This window comes from Podarcis melisellensis (assembly GCF_964234715.1).
Source record: "Podarcis melisellensis genome assembly, chromosome: 10".
Lineage (NCBI taxonomy): Eukaryota > Metazoa > Chordata > Lepidosauria > Squamata > Lacertidae > Podarcis > Podarcis melisellensis.
The window spans coordinates 31,649,760-31,671,667 of record NC_138542.1 but is presented as its reverse complement, the minus strand read 5'-3'; positions in this window follow the sequence as shown (position 1 = coordinate 31,671,667).

Here is a 21,908-nt window from a genome sequence, read left to right as displayed (position 1 = left end):
ATGGTGCAAGGCACAACAGCCTCAACCAGCAGCATCTAAAAATTGCTCATTGTTCATATTTTCCTGCTGACATTTCATATTTGCTTCCACTGTGGGTGACTGGATTTCTAGGACTGTTTATCTAGCTGCAGCTCCTCCCCCATCATGGAACTGCGAGCTGTGTTCTCCACACAGCTGCTGTCAAATCTGTTCAGTTTTTGCTTGAGGCGATGGCTCTCACTAGTAAACACAATGCTGGAAAAAAAATATTACACACACACACAAACACACAGAACTAGAAGTGTTGGCAAATCTCAGGAAGGAAACAAGGCTAAAATAAGAGCTATTTCACACATTACACTGCAACAGACATACATGTACAACCAGCAGGAAGCCACAGCCAGCCCAGCCCTCTATTTAATACTTCCCCCAAACATATTTTTCTGGTAAACCCCCCACCTCCATCCCCAAGGTGCTTTTTCTTTGCAGGAGAAAGCAGCTGGGATTGATCTTGGGTACAAAACAGCCACTGGATAAAAGCTTAAGCACCAGTTGCCTGTATTCAGTTGTCTGTATTTCCGTATCTGTTAGAAGTCCTCATAAGAATTCATCAAATTTCTCCTCATATACATGTTTGCATACATTTTGCACTATATAATATAATGCATGTTAATGAGGGTTTTTTGGATTTTTTTATTAATGCATGCATTTGATGCATACTGTATATGTATCTTTGTGCACGTTATTTGGCTGGAGACCTGCACTGCGAAGTTTAGTCAGGTGTGAATTTTGAAGGGTGGCTGTATTATTATTTTTAAAAGTTCACCTTCACATGCAAATTGAATCAAACTTCTCCCCTGGACTTAGGCTGGAAATCAGCTATCTAAGATAACTACCAAACCCTCCAGCCCCATGATAGGTCATAAAGTTAGGAGATCATTCCTTGTGTTGTGACGTCCTGCCATCACGAAGTGCACAGTTCTTTTTGCTAAGCTCCTATACTAATGGTTGTGGTAGATACCTTGACATGGACATGCAGTCTCTGCCTATCATCTACAGCAATCCATTTTAGACTGTAACAACGATATACACCTAATGTAATGTGTGAAGTGGCCCTTGCTCAGAAACCATACAGTGCTGTGCAGTGCTATTTTTTCTAGAAAAATAGGTGCTGGAACTCACCATGAACGCCTCCCTTGTACTTTTATAATGGCAATGGCACCAACCTGAGAGGTGCCAGAACTGAATTCCAGCTGAAAAACAGCCCTGGTGCTGTGACTTGGGTGCAGGATTTGATTAGGGGAGACTCCAATTAAGATCTTTGTTCAGTCATGAAGCTTCATGCTTAGCAATAGTCATGTCACTATCGATTCACCTACTTGAACTTCCTTAGAAGTTTAGGCAAGCCTCAAATAGGTCATAATGAATTAGTTACTTTATTTTCCAGCATTTGTATTTTCTATCTGAAATCTGTTTCTGCCTGAAATCGGTTCCTATCTTTCCAAAACAGTACTCAGATTTTGGTACTAAGTGATGAATTGAAGAGCAAGCGCTGTCTAGGCAACCAGGGTGACCAGCTGGAAACTACAAAAGGCCAGTCACCGTACATGCACTAAATCACTGAAGTCACTCATTTTTCTATGTGCACTTTGGGTGCATGGATGAAAATACTGGGTTTGCCCAAGACAATGCATTTTATTCTTAAGCTGATTGGATGCTTGGTTTGCAATCTGTTCTTGTGGATCCTTTACTCAGCTGACAGCAGGTCTGTGAATGCAAACTTTTGCTTTAAATAACATGTGAAAACCACAGACTAGCCCTGCTGCTGGCAGTTCCACTCAGTAGTCTCAGACCTCATTTGATTGCATACAATCTGTGCCCTCATCTAACCTCTAGTCAGCAACAGTCATCCTTGTGTGCAATCAATAAACAATACAAGATAATGAAGGCTTATAGTCACGTTCCTTCATTTACTAAAGATCAGGCTTTATATTGTTCCTTAAGTCAAGAGCTTATTCATGCTTTTTTCCAATTTGAGTTTATGTCCTTTGTCCATTTTTTACCAAAAGAGGTTTCCAGCCTTAGGAATTGTTTATATGACACATGGGCACACGATGGCTACTTTTCTTCCAGATCAGAAAGGAGTAGCTGCACTGAGCAATTCTCATTTTCCCTGTGATTTATAAAGAACTTGGAAAGACTACTGCTAGATGGAACATTCTTTATCCCTTCCAAGAATGATGAACAGAATCCTTATCACCAGCCTGTTAAAGATGAAATTGTAGCTCTGCCTTCTGACAGATCAATAAATGGAATGACTTTACAAAATTAGTATTATTATGTGTTAAATTTCTATACCACCTGTCATTTGAGGGTTGCAAGGTGGTTTACAAAATGAAAACACAAAAATGTATGGGCAGGCAGGAGTCCTGCTAGCAGTATCCCCACCATGGAGCTGAGTGGAAAATCCAAAACAGGACATTCTGAGGGTGAGGAGTAAGTGGACTAAGCCAACCCAGAATCTGCTGGATCCTGAGCTGGTCTGACAACCATTGTTGGTCACTCTTGGGGCTGATCTGGACCTGACTGCTGTGCCAGCCTGGAGGTGGTGCAGGAACCGGGCTTGATCACCTTACCATCCCAAATGCCACCACTCAAAAAAGTCCTGCCGGCTGGTGGTGGTGGGGTTAGAACTGCAGCATTAATCTAGCATCCCAAACACATTTCCTTGTGCTTTCTCGGGATACGTCTCCATTAGCTAATTTTAGCATGAAAATAGCACAAGCAGCCCATTCCTCATTCAATATCGTGCACAGGATCACAGCAGATGCACTGTACTGAAGGACCTACCAACCAGAGGCTGAATAATACAAAAAGGGTCGTTCAGAGAGGGCAAGCAGAAAGTTGGCATCAGGTTTGTTTGGTTTTTAACTTAGAGGAGATTTTGCGTGAAAAGGGTAGCTTCTGGTTAAACAGGGGAAATACAGAATAGCATTTGGATGCTGACAGCATCAGTTAGATCATTGCATACATACATACATACATACATACATACATACATACATACATACAGCAAGCAAGCCTGTATAGCATCAATTCCACAAGAAATATGTGTCTGGAAGCATCCAGAGTGCAACATATGCAGTTGATAACATGAAGAAAACATAGTGGCTGGTTTGCCTTCCATATAGGAAAATGGGCAGAGATTGCCCTACTTACAATTATTTTTATGAGCAGGGACGCAGGTGGCGCTGTGGGTTAAAGCCTCAGCACCTAGGACTTGCCGATCGAAAGGTCGGCGGTTCGAATCCCTGCTGCGGGTGCGCTCCCACTGCTCGGTCCCAGCGCCTGCCAACCTAGCAGTTCGAAAGCACCTCCGGGTGCAAGTAGATAAATAGGGACCGCTTACCAGCGGGAAGGTAAACGGCGTTTCCGTGTGCGGCTCTGGCTCGCCAGAGCAGCGATGTCACGCTGGCCACATGACCCGGAAGTGTCTCCGGACAGCGCTGGCCCCTGGCCTCTTAAGTGAGATGGGCGCACAACCCCAGAGTCTGTCAAGACTGGCCCGTACGGGCAGGGGTACCTTTACCTTTACCTTACCTCAGATTCAGAACCATGTGTGCCAATCAATCATTCATTCATGCACAGTCTGTTATGTGTTCGGCTACATGTTAGCACAGCATTTCAGTGCCCTCTCAACATACTTTGCACCTATTGTGACAATGAAATATAAGTCACCCGTCTTAATGGTCAGGACTAGTCTAATAGGATGGGAGAGAATGTGAACATATTTCAGAAAAGGGAAGATTGGAATGTGCAGGTAACAGGTGCAAGACAATCTCATTAGTTCTTCACAAGTTCAGTGTCAGGTCAGCTTATGCTGCGTTATTTCTTAAGGAAGCTCAAAATGCTTCCCTCTAAAATTCGCTTCTGCCGATGTCCCATTAATACTTGCCTAGGCAAACTCTCCACATTGTCTTTCATATTGCTTTGCCTCTTTCACCATCAGAGCTTTTAGTTGCAGGTCCCACGTGTCTTCTAAAAATATATATAATAATGGTCGGCATATTGTAATGTTCATGCACCCCAAGCTTTCACCCTCATGCAAACTCATCTCAAAAGTACTTTGACATGTGTGTGCGCGTGCACAGGTGCGAGTGTGGCAAAGGGTGGTGGTTTAGAGTAAGTAACCCTCACAGCCACATAGATCCATCTGTCAGGGGCAGATATTTCTGGAGGGATGGTGTCAGGCTTCTGGGACATGGCTTCCTCCCCACCCCTGCCCCCCTTTGGCCGTAGATAAGCGGAACAACACAAAAAGAGGCTCTTACCAGTTAAAGATTTTAATGATCACGGCAAAAGAACAAATAATCCAGTTCTAGGAATGAAGGTGCTCCCAATTAAGGCTTCCCCCGAGTTACTTCCGCATCTTGCAACCTGATCTCGCAACCACTGAGCTTTTGGTGCAGCCACCTTATGTGCCCTCCTTGACCTTGGGCTGAGTGGATGGACACTTTTCAGTGAAAGGGAGTCTGTTAAGTCTCTCTCTCCCAGTTCTTCTTCTCCTAGCTGTTCACCACCCAGTTCTTCCCAACTTTTGTCTTCTGAACTATGTCCCTCTGTGAACCACTGTTCCAAATCTATACTGTCCCACTGCTCCTGGGAAGATTTAGGATCCTGATCAAGAGCAGTGGGAGGCAGAGACTTCCACCATTCCTAATCAATGCAGCCTTCCTCAGCACGGTCCCTGACAGATGATCTCATGGGTTTGGTTCCAGTGGTGGTGGACACCCTGAATGTGAGCAGCAGAAAATTAATAGTGATGGCTTTACTTTCGTTGAGGGTTCATTTTTGACAGGCATTCTTTGGTGTGACCTGGTCTCGTGTGATGTCTAATTAAACAACAGAACTTAAAGGCAACTATAGTGAAATGCAGGGTATAAAAGAGTTTTGTGAGATCATTTGTCTGATAGTTGGGTGAAGAATCCAAACCCAAGGATTAATTCCAACACAGAAATAGAAAATCGTGAAAATTTAGTGTGACCCTAGAGCTTATTATCAAGCGTTAATGAAAGCCTACATAATGGCTTTAGATAATGGCTTAAGATTCCGATTTTTACCACAGAACTCTAGTGTACATATTACAAAAATGCTACAATAATTAAGGGGAATTACTACAATTTATGCTGCAGGAGTATATTTTTAAATCAAAGCTCCCCTTCTATTTAATGTATTGAATTTAATAAGAAGTTAACCTTTCAGAGACTGACTCAAAGGCTTATTACACAAAACGAAGCTGCATTAATTTTAGGAGTTCGTTACAGTTATAAGAATGAGTAACTGCAGTCAACTGTAATATGCCAAAATTCAATAAAAATATTAGGCTAACCATAACTGTACAGCACTGTACATTTTAATAACACAGACAGAGAAAAGGAAGCATTTTAGCACCATGAGAATAATAATTTAGGGAACTCACCCTCTAATCAAAGAAAGGGGGCAGGGGATATTATGTGAATTCTGAACCTGCTGAGTGCTACCTGGATAATAAAATAAAATAACTGAGGGGAGGTTTTTTCCTTCCAATTTGTCATCTAACAAAAGTGCAATATGTCATGTCAGCACATTGCCAATACAAAAATGACATGGTAAAAGTATGTCAAAAGGAAGTCAGCAGGCAATTTCACACAGTCAGAACCGGGGCTTGCCATATTTAGATTCAAGAAAGCATGCTGCAACTGTGCTCCAAAGTCTTGCCTCAGTGATGGGAGGATGTGGAGTCTGGAGTGATTTACCACATCCATCATCATATCTACATATTGCAACATCTGTGCATCATAAGTGAAAGAATAATAATAATTAAGGGATGCCAACATCAACCAGGGTCAGCAAGCAATAGGATTTGCTTGACCGTGCTGTGTACCAGGCCTGACAATGGGGCATATTGCTTGCCGGCACTTTATACACATCATGTATCTAATTATGAGGGAGTCGATGCTGATTCTAATGACTTTCTAATTTGCTTTTAAGGGTTCAGTGAAAAGAGGAAAGAGAGGTGGCTTCTGGGGAAAGGGGAATGAGGGGCAGAATTACCTTTTTACTGTTTCTTCCTAGTAAGTTCCCTCTCTGCTTCTGGATGTGTGCTTTAGAAAGCCCTTTTAATTTCATCAAGCATTTTAGGATCTGTTTCTCCTACTTTTTTGCTGTCTTCCTTTGTTTTAATCCTGCTATGTTTTTTATTAAAATTATCATTATTCTTAAATATTATTATTTTTACCCTTCAAGGGCAGCTTACGACTATTAAAAAAAATAGTACCAGAAAACAGTTAAAACAGATTGCAAGAGTTCTAAAATATATACCTCAGGTGTCAAAGGCCATGCTAAAGAGGTGTATCTTCACCCTCTGCCAATCTTAACACCCAAGAGAGTCTGTAAGGAACACCCTCTGCCAATCTTAACACCCAAGAGGGTCTGTAGGGAAGGAGATATTCTTTCAGATGGTATAGGCCTAAGTTGCTGCATATAGTTCAGCTCTAGCTACCAACAGGAGCACCTTTAATTGGACCTGGAAACTGACTGACAGCCTGTTTTATGTGATATATTTTTATTGTCTTTTTTGTTCCTGTACTTACAATTTGTTTTTGTATTTTTTAAAGTGGAACATTTCCTCTTCCTCCTCTTCTGACTACAAAATAGTCTGGAGACTTTTACATCTTCATTTGCACCTTCTCCAATTGCCCCGAAAATGCCGAGACTGTCACAAAACCCGCTAAGCCATCACTGCTTCTCACTTTGTCATGCAGAATCCCAAATTCTGCATCCAAACCTCTTAGGTCCCTGCCCAGCGTGGTGTAGTGGTTAAGAGCAGTGGACTCATAATCTGGTGAACCGGGTTCGCTTCCCCGCTTCTCCACATGCAGCTGCTGGGTGACCTTGAGCTAGTCACACTTCTCTGAAGTCTCTCAGCCCCACTCACCTCACAGAGTGTTTGTTGTGGGGGAGGAAGGGAACGGAGAATGTTAGCCGCTTTGAGACTCCTGAAGGGGAGTGAAAGGCGGGGTATCAAGTCCAAACTCCTCCTCCTCCTCCTCCTCCTCCTCCTCCTCCTCCTCCTCCTCTTCTTCTTTTTCTTCACATTGCTGCCTTACCTTTCATTGCCAGTTTCATTTGAGAACCTGAAATGTCACTGAGTCGTCACTGCCTGTGTATAGCGGTCATTTCCACTTTGGCTCCTGCTTTGTGGGAGATGCAGAGATCAAATACTGCAGCTTGGCTCCCTCTATGACTAAAATGAAAGACTAGATTCCTAGAGGAAGGAGATTTGGGGAGGGGTCCTTTGGAGCAAAAATGCCACCCTCCAAAGCCACTTCCTGCCTTTTTCCTTAGGTGGGCAGGAAAGGGGCATTGATCTCTCTCCTGCGCTGAATCAGAGGCAACTTTTAAAATCTGATTAGTCTCCCCATTTTATGCATTTGGGTGAAGGGGAATCCCAGTGCAGCTGGGAGAGGCTGGGGAGATGGCTGGGGCAGAGGTGTCTGTGCAGCTGATAATGTCCTTGTTTTCATCTGAGGAATGATGGAGGGTATGTTTCTGCTACCTTAATATCTACATTGAAATGCCCAAACTCTCTTAATAGAGGTCAAACCTGAGTCAAAAAGCCAGATGAGAAACTGAAAAGTCAGATAAGATTAATTATGCTGTCTACCCACATCTATTCTTAGAGCAGGGAGTGGTGGAGAGGGGGGACATCAATAATTTCCAATTATTCATGACTTCAGCTCAGTCCTTGAGTCTAGCCATCCATATTCCCCATCACCACCATTTTCATGAGCTATTACATAGTCCTGCAATTAGTGATTGCATAGATCATGAAACTAGACAACCCTTCTTTAGACTAATCTAGAACCCATTTTGGATGTAGGCATCTCTTGAAATGTGTGACTTTGATATTTTTAACGTTGGTGGAGCAGCTGAATCATTAAGAAGACTTTCTCTGCAGGCTTTCAGATTTGCAGCTGTGCCTGCCCTTGCTGAACAAAAATAATTCCTACAGGCTATATGGAGCCCAGCTTTCCCAAGTCACTGCTGTTTCTGCACCAAGCAACATAACTCTGTTGAGGAAAGTACTCTCTCTGCCAACCCTGGAATCATTGTTGTGTATGTGCTGTTTTCTTAAAACTAAAATAATGATTCAGTCTCGGTACCGAATACATTGCCTCAGAGAGATCTGTATTCAAACATTTTGCGAAGGGGAAATATGTATAAAACTGGCTTTCAGAATTCTGATAGAAGCCTTAAGCCAGTGCTTAAACTGTCATTCTGAGAACATGTTTGACTTGCATCCTCAGTTCACTTTGTTTTCTTCCGCTCTGGGACTGTAGCTGAGAAAGTACAGATATGTGTATTCTTTAGTGTGTTCCCCCTTCTCACATTTTTCTCTCTCTTTATTATTCTGTTTTGGAAATTGCTTTGAGGCGTTTTTAATCAAGGAATTAATACATGATAGATAAATAAATAAATAATACATAAGGTGCTAGATCCTACCAGTTCGCAGAGACAACTCTCAGTAAACTCGGCACTGATGGCTAGGCTGCAAAATTGCATATTGCTGGATTACCAGAAAGATGCCAGCCATGTCCAGAATCTATAATCAGCTATTTAAACCAGTAAAGGTAAAGGGACCCCTGACCATTAGGTCCAGTCGTGACCGACTCTGGGGTTGCGGCGCTCATCTCGCTTTATTGGCCGAGGGAGCCGGCATACAGCTTCCGGATCATGTGGCCAGCATGACTAAGCCACTTCTGGCGAACCAGAACAGCGCACAGAAATGCCGTTTACCTTCCCGCTGGAGCAGTACCTATTTATCTACTTGCACTTTGACATGCTTTTGAACTGCTAGGTTGGCAGGAGCAGGGACCGAGCAACAGGAGCTCACCCTGTCGCGGGGCTTCGAACCGCCGACTTTCTGATCGGCAAGTCCTAGGCTCTGTGGTTTAGCCCACAGCGCCACCCACGTCCATTTAAACCAGTAACTAAATATTAAAAATATGATTATAATTATCATCATTATTAATTGTTTTGGGTATCTAAAATACAGTACATCATTTGAAATAAACATGCATAAGAAAGAGAGAAGCTGACCTATATTAATGAGCTATTTCAGAAATGGCAGGTGCCTTGCAAGAGATTTGCACAGAGGCACATCATGGCTGAACTTGCAGTTTCTCAGATAATTTTCCTATTATTCCAATTTTCCTTGACAGTTAAAACAGCGCTGCATTTATGTCCCCCATGAGGGCAAAGGGTTCATTTAACAAGGGACTTTTTGGTTTAGTGAAATTATTACAAAGGAAAGGCTAGCTATTTAGCATTGATCTCTCAAACAGCACACACATTTAATGGGATCAATTTGAGAACCTTTGTAAATTAAACCATTCATTACGACTTGAGCAAGTGAGAAAGGCCTCAAACTGAAATTGGTTCTCATGACCAATACGGGCAGAAATATGTGAGAGACTGCAGTTTCAAGACAAGAACCATTGTAGTCTTTTAAAATCCCTTACATTCATTAAGCTAAAATAATCCCATTGCAGTTTGAGTCTTAGGAGCAGTGCTTTTTTCTGGGGGGATGCAGGGGTATGCATACCCCTAAACATTTTGTGAAACTTTGTACTTTTGTCCATTTACTATATTTATTTTTGCTGTTTTGAACTATAAAATGGTGATTTTCTTGAGTCAAAATGAGAGTACCCTTAAACATTTTTTTAGGGGGGGGGAATAGCACGGAATACCAGTGCAGAGTTCAGCTTTCAGATGGGGTGGTGAACATGTGTCACTTCAGATGGTGCTGGACTACAACTCCCATCTTCCCTGGCCCCTGATTGTCGTTGTGGTGAGTTGTAGTCCAATAACATCTGAGAGGCCACAGCTTAGGCACTAGTGCTACAGAGGGAGTGTGGCTGAGAAAGTACAAATATCTGTATTCTTATGTGGCACTAGGTCAATTTTCAAATTCATAGATAGTGGAATGTATAAGAGAAGTCAAGCAGTAGTTATATGGAAGATGCTGATATAAAAATGATCAAATCATTGACAGTCATGACTGTTGCACATGGAAAGCTAAATTAATATTTTATCTTGACTCTATCAAAAAACCCGTATTGTATGGATGATCTGAACCTTGCATAATGTGCAAAGCAAAATGAACTGCATGTGTTAAAAGGATTTATCAGCTTTCTGCTGAACTACATTCTCGGTGAAATATTTTCAGTAGACAGCCAGGGAGATTATTTTTGGAAGCTCTGGCCCCTATGAGATAAGTGCTTTATCTGGCCTCCAGACCAAAGTGCTTACTTCAGATCTCTTTCATTCCAGCAATATACATTTCTTTATAGAAACAGAAATGTGCTGCCTGTCTTGCTTCCTGTACGGGAAACTGAAAGACATTGTTTGTATATATCATACATGAAGATGAGGCATTAGAAGCAGAGCTGGTTTTTTTGAAGTTTTAATTAAAGGATCAGATAGTGGTGGCTATAGTTAATTTCTTCCATGTGCTTCCACCTTCAATAAGTGAGGAAAATAAACTTGTCAAGATATGGTTAACCATGTTTTGCATAAGGGGAAAAAATCTCACTGTAAACCCCCCCCCCCCGAGTCTTATCAGGGTGAATCTACACATTTTCAATTGACATGAGGCCATGGCCAAAAAGGGGTTCCCTGTGTTGAATACTGCTTCCCCCACCAACAAAACAAACAAAAACAAACTTGTAACCCCTATAACTTATCCCATATCATGACACCATCACATTGGTCATCACTTGTAGAAGGTGTCTTAAAATGCAAGAAAGACAGGACACATTATAGAGGAGGGGGGAAGGGTTTCACATATTGACCAGCCCATTCTTAAAAGATTAGTTTTAAGTAGTTTTTCAACCTAGACTTTCTTCATCTCCTTTGCCCAGTTAGAAGTTTATTTCTTTAAAGGCAAAAGTATCATTTACTCAACTTGTATATTTTAGAATACGCATTGATGCTATGTCAATGCTGCCGTGAAAAATCAGTGTTACCTCTCAGAGTTCTTTTGTTTCTGATCCATCAAATACAATGGATTCAAATGTATGTATTCATCACCCTGGGGATTTGCTACTTGTATTTCCTATAGTTTCTATTGCTCACAGATTATTACTGAGTTTCACCAGCAGCACAGCTGCTGACAGGATTTGACACACATCTCTTTGGTAGCTTACTTGCTTTGAAACATCCAACAATTTTATCCCCCTGTCTTTATATCCCACCCATCTTCTGTCATGGAACGCAAGGCGATGGTCACACAGTGACCAAGCAGCCACCCACTGAGGCGTTGACTAGACCCAGATTTGCTCAGCTTCAGCCTTGTGTGCCTTCAGACCACACTCAAAGAAGTACTGTATGCACATCCAGCATTTTATGTGATCAAGCAGATCTGTAAGCTTCTCCCTGATGTCGAATTTGAAAATATGTTGTTGCCTCCTGCAAATATAGCCTTAAAGATTTTTAAAAATAGACACTCACTTTGTCATCTAGAGAGGCAAATACCAATGTCAAAACCAAGCTCAACGGTCCAGTTCATATGCAGTGGGGCTGTTCCCACAAACCATGGTTTATTTGAGCACAGTTGAGTGACAAGCTCAAGTGGTCCTTCTCCCACATCCATTTCCTTCCTCTAGTGGAGACTTCCTGATTTCTTCAGCTGGTTGCTTGTCAAGTCCAAAACTGGTTTAACATCTCTCTACAAACCAAACTGAAACAAAACAGTCACCTGTTTTAATTAATGACTGTGCCAAAGCACCATGGTTGCTTATTAAATTTCCTAAAAGTATCTCATTCTTCCCATTTATTTATTTTTTAAAGCAATTTCGTAATTTTAGTCCAGGAGATATCAGGATATTGAGGACTCTGGCAGGAAGCAGGCATTTTGGAGACTTTGAGCATTGAGCTTTGATGCCCTTGGATAGCCACAATTAATCCCCATGACAGTAATTTAATAGAAGATGTTTATGTTGTAGGAGTCAGGCTGCACGTTTTATAGCAGAGATGTGAAGAAGGTGGTCCTGCCTGGAATGTGCAGATCAAGTCATCAGACTTGATAGCCCTTCAATGGAAGATGATGACATGGCCGTCAATCCCCAAGTATCTCCCCACCGCCACACACAAAAAGCCTAGTCAGGAGGTCTCAATTCATATTTGGCCTTATGAGAGAGGTTTGTTAGACTTCTGAGAGACACAAAACATCCAGAATGACCACCATATAGTTTTCACGTTTTTCATGTAAATGTAGCTGTCATGCTCTTTGGACCTTTTGGGCACATAGCCTCAGTGCCTCACATCAACTGGTACTTAACTTCTTCAGAACACCCTGGAAGGAATCAGGTGACTAATGGCTCTAGGTCAGGGATACTCAAACTGTGGCACACAGGCTTCGTTCAGGTAGACCACAGCATGTCTATATGAAATATTCACAATTATATTTAATTGTAAAAATTTAATTGTGCCGTTTTAAATTTTATTACCAGTCTGAATTCTATAGCTATAAATGCAATTAAAAATCATACGGCATCTAGCACGGTGCATTACAATTGCTGCAACAGACAGAAAAATAATTAAGTGATCCACCTCAGTGATTTTTCAAGAGGTCTGTGAGGAAATTATGGGAACCACTGCTCTAGATATTGGACTTAAACGCTGGATCTGAATGCAAAGTACCGTATTTTTTGCACCATAACACTCACTTTTTCCCTCCTAGAAAGTAAGGGGAAATGTCTGTGCGTGTTATGGAGCGAATGCCTACGGATGGCGGGGGGGGATCTGCTGCAGTCTTGAGCAGAGGATCCATGGTTCCCCTTCCTTCCCTCCTCCGTGGTTACAAAGCATGGATCCACACGGATCCTCAGGATGTTTGCATTGGGCTACTCCAAACTCACTGTCAGATCACATGTCTGTGGCCACAGCATGAACCACAAAAATCATATATCCACTATTTCGTTTAGAATATTTTTTTTTCTTGTTTTCCTCCTCTAAAAACTACGTGTGTGTTATGGTCTGGTGCGTGTTATAGAGCAAAAAATATGGTATTCCCAGAGGTGTTTTTTTTTGGGGGGGGGGGGGTTAATGCAAAAGTACTTCCAAGATAAGGAACATAGTAGTTCCTTCCTGAAACTGTATTTTGAGGCACATGCAACAATTGCAACCAGATAAACATACTCAAAATAATAACTGAATTGCCTTCGTTAATTCTGCAGTGTTACACCAAAGATGTCTAATACCACTCTTTGCACTTGATAAACAGCCCCCATTATTTTCTACTGTTTGAAAAGACTGCCACATTGATTTTGCTTAAAACTGAAATATTTGGGAATTGAAATGTTTATTTATATGCCTTTATTCTGATTTTTGTTGACTTGATCTCTCCCCAGTTTGTGAGCCCTGTTGAGCCTTGTTTTCAGTAGGAAATCTAAACCTAAAAATGGAAATCTAAACCTTAAAAAAAAATGTGTTCCCATCACACAGTGTCGATTAAACCAATGTAAGTTTCATATTCATCCAGCAGCCTCCTTTAAAGAATTGCATCCAATATGCTAACAGTATAATTATCTGAAAGACAATTATAATTTAGCAGCAAAATGAGAAATGTACTATAATTCCTCCCAACACATAGACAAATTTTATAACTACCAACTATTTATTAGCGTGGGCTGTAAAATGACAGTTCACCAATGCTGACAACATTTCTCTACTTGAAACATTTTAGCATTGCAACATTTCAGCCTTTAATCTTTACTTGAGTTTAATCATTACTTGAGTTTTCAATGAGGGGCCTTTTCTTCATAGTCAACCTGTATCACACTAAAAGGAGTAACCCTAAAAGATTTTTTCACTTTCCTTAAAAAGAGGGCAATCCTATACATATCTACCACACACCACAATAATCTGCCAAATTCCCACCCTCACCAGTACTATTACCAAAATTAAACCGAATAGAATTCAATGGGATTTACTCCCAAGTAAGATTGCAGCCTTAAATACTTTAAGCCACTGCTTAGAAGTTGGCTCACAATTCCTCAGAGTAAATTCATTACCTCAACTTGGGAAATATTTTGTGGATCAGCAGTGGGTGCAATGGGTCCATTGTGTTTTTCCCCATAAAGGCATGCTATTATCAAGCATCTTTGTGTGGCCAACACTCTCCCCATACAGATACATTTCCACCATAAAACTGTTGAATCGTATCCCATCTACAGTGGTACCTCGGGTTAAGAACTTAATTCGTTCTGGAGGTCCATTCTTAACCTGAAACTGTTCTTAACCTGAGGTACCACTTTAGCTAACGGGGCCTCCCGCTGCCGCCATGCGATTTCTGTTCTCATCCTGAAGCAAAGTTCTTAACCCGGGGTACTATTTCTGGGTTAGCGGAGTCTGTAACCTGAAGCGTCTGTAACCTGAGGTACCACTGTATAGTGAGTGATACAGTGGATTTAGGGGAGCCAAATAACTATTGAAAGGTATAAAGGGAAGTTGTGAAAAATATTGTATAAACTAATATCACCAACATATTTAGGCAGATAAGAATGATGGGTTTAGAAGGTAACTTATATTTCAGTTCTCAGCCTCAGTTCACTATTTTTAAATTGGGAATAATAATAGTAATCACTACATTATAGGCATATCAGAGGGATGAAATGCTAACTGTATATATACAGTATTAATTCTATCAATGTTTAATTTTATTTAATGATAATTTTTTCTAAGTTTTTAGCATTTCTTGTTTTTATCTGTAAGTTGCCTTGAGTCCAGTCAAACAAAAGGCAATGTAATAATAATAATAATAATAATAATAATAATAATAATAATAATAATATTCTCAGAATATAAAGCACTGCATAGATTTTTATCTCCCCCCTCAGAAGAGTTCAGGCTGGTCTCAGTAGAGAAACAGAAAATATTAACACCTTCCACAAGCTGATTGTGTGACTTAGCTGCTAGTTTGGTATTATTTCTGTATTTTTGTATCGGTCGATTTTAAAACTACACGCACCTCTACAAGGGTGCTTATTAAAAGATCCCAGCTACTCATTGTTAGTAAGAACCTGGAATCTGCCCCTTCTCTTCCTCCACATTGGCCAAAGCCATGCAAAGCCCTGAGGCAACTTCCAGGCCCATTCTCTCTGGGATACACTGATTATTGTTTTCTTTGCGTTGCTGAACATTTGGGCTTTTGCAAAGGGGCAGGAGGAGGCCCCTCTTAGAACAACATTCACTACCCCTCCACCATGCACCACACCTAAGAAAACAAAATGTGGGAAATAATTTAGAAAGCATCTTGGCAAGGGTTCCTGTTCAGACAAAAATAACAGCAGGAATGACATTTAATTGTTCTTCTCCCCTCCTCTTCCTGCCTTTTTTGTATGTGTGGGGTTGTTGTTCTTGTTTGTATTGAAAATGCTACTTAACACATTCTGATATGTGCTAATGAGGGAGCAGGAGAAGAAAGAGGCAACGGAGTTGTCTGCAGAAAAGAAGGCTGTGCAAGATGCAGAAATGAACAAAGGGGAACCTGCAAAGGGATGCCTTAAAAATAAACAAAACACAGCAATATTGGATTTGGCATCAAAGGATATGAGCTGCTGGAAGAGAAAATGGCAGATTTTCAAGTCTCCTTTTTTAAAAAAAGTGCCACACTTTTTAACAACAGCAAAAAAAGTGGTGCAGGTACTGCCTACCCATGAGTAGCTCCTGAAAAAAAGTACTGCCATTAAACACAAAATGTCTCTTGGACTCCAGTCATTAACACACTTACTTGAGAGTAAGCAACATTAAGATCTGTGGCTACTGCAGATTTCACCACAAAATTCATTGTGTGAAATGGGCATCCAGTTTCAATGAACTGGGGAAGTTGCTTCCCCTTTTTTCTTAAACTGTAAATTTACACAGGTAAAAGTTAATAGGTATTCATAATCCCCACTCATTTTAATGGTAGAATTAAACAGATGTTCATCTCACCCATTAAAAGCAATGGGATTTAATGGTGCTTGAGTTTGGGCAGATTAGATAGAAAAGATGCCAGGATATTCGCACATTCCACAAATGTATTAATTGACAAGAAAAGATATTGTCAGATACCGACTTTTTGGGGGTCTCTTTTAACTGGCTGCTGCAAAGAGTCCTCCATACGTGCTTCCAAAGGTAACTATCAATGGTTATGATAACGCCTTTATTTCCTAGCTTTATTATTTACTTTATAGCCATTTTATCCTTCGTTGTATTGCTTCTTTATCCTTGATTCTGCCTTTTATTTGCTGTGTTTCATATACATAATATTTGCAATATTTCTACTTGCAAATTTGATTTCTTGAGTTCATCTGAAATTTCGTCGTGGCTTTCTTTTGCTACGAACAATCAAAATTTGACCTGACCTGAATTAAGCTACATGAATTGGAGCAATTTTTTCTGGATTTCCATGACAAAACGGAACCAGCACCAGCTTGGTCCATTGTACATAGTTCTCAAACTCAGGAGAGTACACTTCTTGCCTGTCTGCTTCTCCAAACCTATGGTTGAGAGAAGCTGCTAATTTATGCATTAAAAATGTCTTTTTTCCTTGCCACTCTTGGTATGATTAACACAAAATAAAAATTATCAGTTATAACTTATAATAACATTATTATTTTTTTCTAGGTCCACTAGCACATCTGATAACAAACAAACAAACAAACAAACCTAGTTTTAAAACAGAAAGAGAGTCATGTAGGACATAATTTTTTATTCTGAAATGATCTCTGGCCACAACAATAAATGTAACAAACATTCACTAAAACAGTCTTAACTCCTGTCATCAGCTATACAATACGTAAGTATTATAAAACTGGCCACTAGAATTAAAACCCACTACAACATATTTAATGTGAAGTGGCTGTCGACAGCAGCAGCATCTCACATAAATTTTTACATACATATATACACAATCCACATTCAGTCATTTTTTTTCACATGTTTTCAGTACACACAGTTGCAGCATATTACAGTCACGTGTCTAAGTTGTTGCTCTTTATTTTTCAAGAAAAAGAAATCCAATGTACACCTTAGACATACTTGTAGCAGTTGAGCTGAGTAAATGCGATGACTTTTTTCATATTACTTTGTATTTTGTAGCACAGATGTACAAGCCCCCTAGAAACAATGTTAATTCACAAATGCTTTATTTATTTCAATGCTACTGTAGCATCTCAAGTGGGCAATGCAAAAATATTTACTTACATAAAAATCTTTCTTAAAACGGATTTGTGTTTACCAGCTACCTCTGTTTGGAAAACCAAAGATTTTTATGAAAAATAGACAGAATCGAAGAACTCCGACATGTGCCTAAAGATTACAACGCAGCCCGTTGCTACTTTAATAAACACAACCCTCCCGCAATTGTTGCTGTCCAGCCTCCATTCATTTCAATGGCACTTCCACACAAGTCCCATTCTAATAAATGGAGGCTGCCTGATGGTAGCCATGAAGCGCCATTTTAAAAAGAAAAAAACATTCCTAAGGAGTCCTTCATGACCCCCAAACCACCCATCAAGGTAAAAGGGGCATTAAAATGCCTTGCACCCAAATTGTAAAAACCCCTGGCTACGTCTATTGGAGCCAGGCACGTAGAAAAGGAATGCACTTTGGTTCATACCAAATGCCCTGGGATTAATTCTCACTATAAAATGAAACAGTTTGAGGTAATTTTTTTCGCTTTTTACAAGTAAAGTTGATTCTGCCTAGTGCTGTCATAACAAAAGAAAGAAAAACATAGTTCTTAAAAGAAAAGAAACCAGTTTGATGTTAAGGTTACTGCTAACTACTACGAGGTGCCATCTTTAACCCTTGAAAGAGCATGAAAATTCCTACAAGAGAGTATTCCGTTCCACCACTAAGTAGTAGGATTGCCTTATGATCTATATTAAGGCTTTGAAAACACAGGGCAAAATCAGCCAGAAACTTCTCCTGCTCATGTCCAATGGATATAACCGAGGGTCGCTCCAAAAAGGACCCTGGAGTGCTCTTGCAGAACTGCTGTTCATTTCACCGGGGCGTATGCAACAGCGGGAGAGGCTCCTAGTGGATTATGCTCATGGAAACGTATTTAAGACAGGTACCGTGCTTTAAAAAAAAAAGATTTCAACCTTACTACATAGCACAGCGTTCAAAGGGTTAAAGAGACAACGTTGCATGCTCCACAACATGGTGTTGTTTGTAACAAAAGGCACATTGTTAACATCAAGGGCACAATTTCAACCCTCTACATATCTTGCACTCCTCTCGCTCCCTCAGCTCATCCTCCCGGTTGCATCGACACACTGGAGAAGGGATTGGCCAGCACTCCAGCGGCGTAAGAGCCGGCCGAAATGAGACTGCAGCCAAACACAAGACAACACCGTGCTATTTCTACTTCTGCAAAGGAGCTCAGATGTCCCCAGACAATGGCAACATGTGAGGCTAAGCAATGTTTCCAAGCCAACAACTATCAGCCCCAACTAATTAGAGCCCTTAGACACAAAACCGTGTCAAACCAAGAGGCAGCATGCTTTTAAATGTTTTTTCCCCTCCCCTTCCCTTCCCTCCTTTTCCTTCCCCATTCCAATTATAAACACGCTACAATAAAAAGAAGCCAAGTTACTGAAAATTGTCAAATGCCTGCCTCTTTTTTTTCTTTTTTGTAACGTATACAGGAGTTTTTGTTACGTTAGCATTGCTCTGCACACTGTTTTTGGCCTAAAGGTTTCTGGTAGCATCTATGAATATGATCAGCCACAAATGCACTACAGTGGTACCTTGGGTTAAGTACTTAATTCGTTCCGGAGGTCCATTCTTAACCTGAAACTGTTCTTAACCTGAAGCACCACTTTAGCTAATGGGGCCTCCTGCTGCCGCCGGAGCACGATTTCTGTTCTCATCCTGAAGCAAAGTTCTTAACCCGAGGTACTATTTCTGGGTTAGCGGAGTCTGTAACCTGAAGCGTATGTAACCTGAAGCATATGTAACCCGAGGTACCACTGTATTGGCATTTAAAATCTGGTCATTTGAAGAAGAAAACAGATAAAATTAAGGGTTTTAGCTCACGAATCATTCATGATTATTACGTATCTTTCCCATTTATCTATGTTAACATATTCCAAGCTGTGTTAAAAATATAATGGACACGTCAATTTATTTAATCCAATGAATGGGGTTTTTTTTGGGGGGGGGGAAGCAAGTTCAGCTCCACGCTGTGCTTCTTGTACATACAGATGCGCTCCCTGGAATGCAAGGGCTTCCTCGTTCAATTCAATGCAAAATGCCAGACTCCACATATAACCTTTGTGGTTGTGGACTGCCTTAACGTTTAAGTGGAAGGGGAATGTTGTCCTTTCAGGAGTTCCAAGCCCTAGCAGCCCCAAACAGAATCAAGGTCAGTGCCATGGTGAACAAACCAATTGTCATGGGAAGCTATGGATACAGAGATCCCAAAGTCACTTTTACTGATACACTCACAGACTGCATAGCCACACAATATAGAAAGGTGTACATTTAATACTATAAATAATTTAGTGTCATTTGAGGACAAGGAGTTACATTTGCAAAAAAAAAAGGGGGGGAGATTAAATATTAGCCAATAACTAACATTATTAAGCATTATTAATTAGCATCATCTCTTTTATTCAAGATTTACTTATGGAAGGGGTTGGGGTTGGGTGGGTGTTCATTATTATTATTATTATTATTATTATTATTATTATTATTATTATTATTATTTTGGCAAGTAGTTTTATTATGTTTCCTGAGAATTCGTCATTTCTTATTGATGCCCATTAACCAAACTTTAAGTGAACGAAAAAATGCTGCTTTCGTTTTCGAAATGAATTATCTGAATTTCAAAAAAAGGAAATAGACCGGAAACTTTCTTGGCTTTCTCTGGGGACCATGCTTTAAGTAGTTATTTTAAGGACATCTTTACAGGTATTGTAATAAGATCTGTGCATATAAACAACGTTAAAATGTTGAAGCTTTCTGCAATCAAACCAAATAATTCTAGCATCCACAACCCTCACAATTTAAGCTTGAAACTCTTCAAATATCATTATCAATGCATGCGTGATAAATGTTGTTAAAACCAATGTTGTGCCTGCTTTGGGAAACTGAACTTATAATGCAGAACAAATTTTATCTGAATTATATTATGTTCAGTTGCTACTTGCCAGGGAGAAATCTTAACCTGTTGCAGGTCCTGACTCTTGGCTCTCCTCCCCCACGAGAAGAAAACAAGAGGTAACATGGGCTTCACAACATTTATTTTAACTTGGTACTCTCTGACCACCTGATAAAAAATGTATTTCTTGGACAGGAGAAATATGTGAACAGGTCCAAGGTGTCTGAAATAGACCAGGTTAACCTATCACTGCCACTAAGAATGTCAATAAACAGAAAAATCCACATATATGTCTACTCGTTCCTTCAAACTTTTCTTTAACTCCCATGGTGCAACACAAAACTATAATTGTCTTTTAATTTTTCTCCCCATACAAGCTTTTGGAGTATACCAGGGTTACAAAGCACATCCTACACGGAGTCTGCTTTTAAAGTCATCTCACCTCTTAATTTGCTCTTTATAATTATTTTTAAAAAACAATCACATGTACTTGCTTCAACAAGGCTTTTGACAAATCTGAATGTGAAGGGCATGCGAAGAATAGATGCAACTCCACAGGTTACTAGAAGTCTCACAGACATCCCCTTAAATATTCAAGTAGTATCTCCAGGTATCGGTGGCAGTGCTACACAATGCAACTGTTGCATGAAATACTGGTGTTACAAAGGTATTTTCAGCGCAAAATGCATACGATGCCAAAGGGGGAAAAAAGAACAAACATGCATGTGAGCGCATGTTTAAACACTCCAGTAGTACACACATCTGGGAAACCTGACATGCATACACAGGTGTTTAAAAATGTATCCTACAACAATTGTAACACACAGCACAGTGCCAATTGTTAGATAGTATATTGCTTTTTAGAGTTACATTTTAAAAATAAAAAGCTAAATAATGTCAGCCTCAGAAGGGTGTTTTGATCTAAAGGTACGATGGTCTGTGAGGCAAGAGGCACAACCCACCAGGATGTTCTCTTGTGCAAGCCCCATTATTAAGCTCCTGCACAGATTACAGGGGAGAATTTCCTGGCAGACTGGGCCTGAAGACTAATCTGGTGAGATGTTTTTAAGCATGGGCTAGGTAGCCACCTGACAGGGATGCTGTAGCAGCACGTTTCCTAATGAGCAGAGGGTTGGGCTGGATGACTTTTTAGGTTGCCTCCAATACTTCACCTGTCCCCAATCCCTTTTTCTACCATGCTAAGCCAAGCCAAGGTATGGCTTAACCATGAGCCCCAGTTTGACCAACACACTACTTATTGTGGTAGCAAAAAGGATTGGGGAGGAGCGAAGTGGTTGTGAGCTCCTCTCCAGATGCTTGTTAAACTCACAGGTAAAGGTAAAGGGACCCCTGACCATTAGGTCCAGTCGCGACCGACTCTGGGGTTGCGGTGCTCATCTCACTTTATTGGCCGAGGGAGCTGGCGTACAGCTTCCAGGTCATGTGGCCAGCATGACTAAGCCGCTTCTGGCAAACCAGAGCAGCGCACGGAAACACCGTTTACCTTCCCGCCGAAGTGGTACCTATTTATCTACTTGCACTTTGACGTGCTTTCAAACTACTAGGTTGGCAGGAGCAGGGACAGAGCAATGGGAGCTCACCCCGTCACAGGGATTTGAACCACCGACCTTCTGATCGGCACGTCCTAGGCTCTGTGGTTTAACCCACAGCGCCACCCGCGTCCCTGTTAAGCTCATACCATCTTGCTAAACCAAGGTTTGGCTTAGTG